Source organism: Leuresthes tenuis, unplaced genomic scaffold (genome assembly GCF_036924035.1).
Source record: "Leuresthes tenuis unplaced genomic scaffold, fLeuTen1.0.hap1 SCAF_22, whole genome shotgun sequence".
Taxonomy (NCBI): Eukaryota; Metazoa; Chordata; class Actinopteri; order Atheriniformes; family Atherinopsidae; genus Leuresthes; species Leuresthes tenuis.
Genome location: NW_027325376.1, coordinates 27,630,550 through 27,635,249, shown reverse-complemented (window position 1 = coordinate 27,635,249; position 4,700 = coordinate 27,630,550). Strand labels below are relative to the sequence as shown.

Below are 4,700 nucleotides of genomic sequence, written 5' to 3'. Positions count from 1 at the left end.
GTGCACTGGTTTCTCTTTCTACATGTTACTATAAAAGGTATGTACAGTTTCAATCATCTCTTGTGTGGATTTTGTTAAAAACCCATCTTTTCTTTTTAGATTTTGAATACACTCCTTTTTATTTATAACTTTCTTAAAAAAGTACCGTGTGCATTTTTCACCTTCCTCAATTTCCTGCTCCCTGCTTCTTGCAAAAATTCCTTTACTCTTTATTTCTGCTAAAACTGACATTTCCTTTTTGACATCTTTGATTTCTTCATTAAAGTCTATGCCACACTGATTTAGTTTAAAGTAGCGCTGTAAACGTTTCTGTAGTCCCATCATACATCTATTCTCTTTCCTTTTTTTACATTTACCTTGCTGTTTAAAAAAAGTTTCCTTCACCATTTCCCACCATTTTGCATGTGTTTCGTAGAGGTCTTGAAGGGTCTGCCACTCTTTATAACATTCCTTGTACTGACTGACTATGATTTCATCCTCCAACAGGGAACAGTTGTGTTTCCACAGACCACTTCTTACCGTCACACCAGAAGGGGGTGAAAGGGTGCAGGAGAGCATAAGGTGGTCTGAAAAGAAAACAGGGGTTAATCTAACATCAGTGGGTGGGCAATCTCTAGTAAAGAAATAATCAATGCGAGAGGCTCTGGTGCCATCATGACTAAACCAGGTGAAGCCCTCCTCTCTGGGATGCATGGTTTTAAAACAGTCAGTAAGCTTAAAATCCCTGCATATGCCCTGAAGTAAAATCGAAGTCTTATCCACTTTATAATCTCCCCCTGCTCTTTTTCTATCTTTCCTGCTCAAGATACAGTTAAAATCCCCTCCTACAACTAAAGGTACTTGCCCTAGCATGTAAAGCTGTGTATCTTCTAAAAGGTCATACCTGTCATTTTTTCCATTGAAACCATAAATATTTAAGAGGTTAAAGTCTTGCCCCATAAAATTCAAGTGTGCTAAAAGTGCCCGTCCGTCTCTCACCACTGTGCTACCTTTCACCAGAACATGCAGATTTTTAATTAGAATGGCCACACCATCATTTTTATTTTTATTTGAGCCACTCCATATCGATAAATGGGGCCACATTTCCTCCCATTGTCTATGGTTTTTTTAAAAAGGTAGTCCACATTCTTGTATTAAAAACACATCTGATTTTATGGAGTCTAAGAAGGATAAAATACTCTGGGCTCTTGTCTTTGATTTCACACTTCTCACATTTAGTGTTGAGAAGGTGAGAACCATTAAAAGGATAAAGGAAAGTAGGTATGTCATTTTCGTTTTTCTAAGTTATCAAAACAAATTACACACTCAGGTTATTACTTGGGAAACTAGTTCTTCCTTCATTTCTTTAGGTGAAAAGTGAGTAGGGTGATCTATATTTCCTTTTCTCTGACGTAATGTTGCATTTAACTTTGAGTCCCTGGGGGTTGATTGCAGAGCTAAAGTTAAAAAGGAGACCTCATTTAGTGAGTCGGAGGGGAAGACTCTAGGTTCTTCCACTGAAGAACTTTCTGAAAGGGACCTAACCCTTCCCCTCTTCTTTGATACCACTGGGGAATCAGAGGACAACTCAGATGCCGTCCTCTTCGGCTGTTGACCTTCGGGGAGGTGAGTATCTTCACTAGACTTGTGTGGATTTTGTTAAAAACCCATCTTTTCTTTTTAGATTTTGAATACACTCCTTTTTATTTATAACTTTCTTAAAAAAGTACCGTGTGCATTTTTCACCTTCCTCAATTTCCTGCTCCCTGCTTCTTGCAAAAATTCCTTTACTCTTTATTTCTGCTAAAACTGACATTTCCTTTTTGACATCTTTGATTTCTTCATTAAAGTCTATGCCACACTGATTTAGTTTAAAGTAGCGCTGTAAGCGTTTCTGTAGTCCCATCATACATCTATTCTCTTTCCTTTTTTTACATTTACCTTGCTGTTTAAAAAAAGTTTCCTTCACCATTTCCCACCATTATGCATGTGTTTCGTAGAGGTCTTGAAGGGTCTGCCACTCTTTATAACATTCCTTGTACTGACTGACTATGATTTCATCCTCCAACAGGGAACAGTTGTGTTTCCACAGACCACTTCTTACCGTCACACCAGAAGGGGGTGAAAGGGTGCAGGAGAGCATAAGGTGGTCTGAAAAGAAAACAGGGGTTAATCTAACATCAGTGGGTGGGCAATCTCTAGTAAAGAAATAATCAATGCGAGAGGCTCTGGTGCCATCATGACTAAACCAGGTGAAGCCCTCCTCTCTGGGATGCATGGTTTTAAAACAGTCAGTAAGCTTAAAATCCCTGCATATGCCCTGAAGTAAAATCGAAGTCTTATCCACTTTAAAATCTCCCCCTGCTCTTTTTCTATCTTTCCTGCTCAAGATACAGTTAAAATCCCCTCCTACAACTAAAGGTACTTGCCCTAGCATGTAAAGCTGTGTATCTTCTAAAAGGTCATACCTGTCATTTTTTCCATTGAAACCATAAATATTTAAGAGGTTAAAGTCTTGCCCCATAAAATTCAAGTGTGCTAAAAGTGCCCGTCCGTCTCTCACCACTGTGCTACCTTTCACCAGAACATGCAGATTTTTAATTAGAATGGCCACACCATCATTTTTATTTTTATTTGAGCCACTCCATATCGATAAATGGGGCCACATTTCCTCCCATTGTCTATGGTTTTTTTAAAAAGGTAGTCCACATTCTTGTATTAAAAACACATCTGATTTTATGGAGTCTAAGAAGGATAAAATACTCTGGGCTCTTGTCTTTGATTTCACACTTCTCACATTTAGTGTTGAGAAGGTGAGAACCATTAAAAGGATAAAGGAAAGTAGATATGTCATTTTCGTTTTTCTAAGTTATCAAAACAAATTACACATTCAGGTTATTACTTGGGAAACTAGTTCTTCCTTCATTTCTTTAGGTGAAAAGTGAGTAGGGTGATCTATATTTCCTTTTCTCTGACGTAATGTTGCATTTAACTTTGAGTCCCTGGGGGTTGATTGCAGAGCTAAAGTTAAAAAGGAGACCTCATTTAGTGAGTCGGAGGGGAAGACTCTAGGTTCTTCCACTGAAGAACTTTCTGAAAGGGACCTAACCCTTCCCCTCTTCTTTGATACCACTGGGGAATCAGAGGACAACTCAGATGCCGTCCTCTTCGGCTGTTGACCTTCGGGGAGGTGAGTATCTTCACTAGACTCACCTGTCTGCTCTTCCTCCTCATTTAGCGTAGCTCCACCCTCTGCCTGTGAATTCTCACAGACTTCAGCACTGAGTTGTGAGGCCTCTACAGGCCCCTCCCCTTTTTGCTCCTCACTTCCAATCCAAGCTTTTGGCGGGAAGTTTGAATTTATTGGGTCAACCTCTTCACTTTGTTCACCAACTGCCACCTCTGGTCCTTCTCTTTGTTGGCTTGACTGTGGCTTTACAGTCTTTAATTTGTTGGCAAAAGATTTAGGGCAATCTCTGAAGAGGTGATTTAATTCTCCACAGAGATTACATTTCCTGCCATTTGGACACTCTCCAAAAGTGTGCCCAATTTTTCTGCACTTCCCACATATCACCTTGGTACAAGCCTCAACCAGGTGCCCATGCTCACCGCACTTGCGGCAGAGCTTGGGCTGCCCCTGGTAGTGGATGTAACCTCGGTTTTCGAGGTGGCCAGAGTGTCACTTTGCATCTCCGCCCACCCGCTGCACTGAGCACTCTTCAGCCCTTTTAAATGGTATAACTTTGCACTCCCGCACGCTCCAGCAAGCACCATTCAAGCAACAACTTTGCACTCCAGCTTCGAACATTGGCACAGTCGCAACAAGTAAGGCGACTCTACTCAGAGAAGTCACTCTGCACAGTAACAAGATTTCTTTTGCACAGACAGAAAGGGCTTCGCCCGCAAAGGTAAAGCCTGCCAAAAATAGAAACAACTCATTAGTGCTACTCTCCACAGAAATCTTCAGTAAAAGGCGCAAGACTTGTACGTTATGAAGAGAAACCAGAGTACGATTATCCGTCACTGCGGGAGCAGGGCATCAGGCTAGTTGGCATAGCCTCATCATGGTGAGCTTTGCTCGGTTGAGACGCTTGCTCCCCCCCCTTGCTCCTCAGCTGACCAAGTCGGAACAATCGGGCCCTATTTGATGGCTGCCTTGTCTTTTACTCTGTGCAAAAGACAAGGCAGCAACAAAAACACCACGGGAACACCGTATTGAGGCTTTGTTCTGACCGCTCATTCGGTGTCGCGTTTCTTTCAAGCAATTCTCCCGCTTAGCCCACACTCTGCTCGCTCCCAGAGCCGTGTTAAAGTCTACTTCGCATTCACTCTCTTTTCTCAGCAGACTCTTGGGATTTTATCTATAAAATGAATTCCTTCACTCAAACTATGTTAAAACTGTCAAAAAAAAAAACAACGTTGTACTTTGCAGTAAAAGAAAGAGCAAATCTAAAGTTTCAGGAATCCGAGAATAAGCTTACTTTCATGAGTTCTTCACGATTTCGGATTTTGCTATAAAATGAATTCCTTCACTCAAACTAAATTAAAACTGCTAAACCGCTAATCTGTTACATGTAAGGCAGATGTCAAATTCACCGAAATAGGATCTAAGGGTATTCGGCCAATCGAGCTTTAGCAGCTTCAGTAAAAGAGTATAAGTTGAAGAGTTTGTGAATAAAGGTGTGCACACACATAGTGAGCTGTAGGAAAATAGGCAGGGA

The 4,700-nt window shown here is 41.1% G+C and overlaps 1 non-coding gene across 1 annotated transcript; it reads right to left on the bottom strand.

Annotated features, from left to right (window-relative positions):
• Positions 1-3,876: 3,876 nt before the first annotated feature.
• Positions 3,877-3,990, bottom strand: LOC140282416 (U5 spliceosomal RNA). The gene has a single exon (XR_011909853.1). It is a non-coding gene; the product is annotated as a U5 spliceosomal RNA (small nuclear RNA).
• Positions 3,991-4,700: the final 710 nt, after the last annotated feature.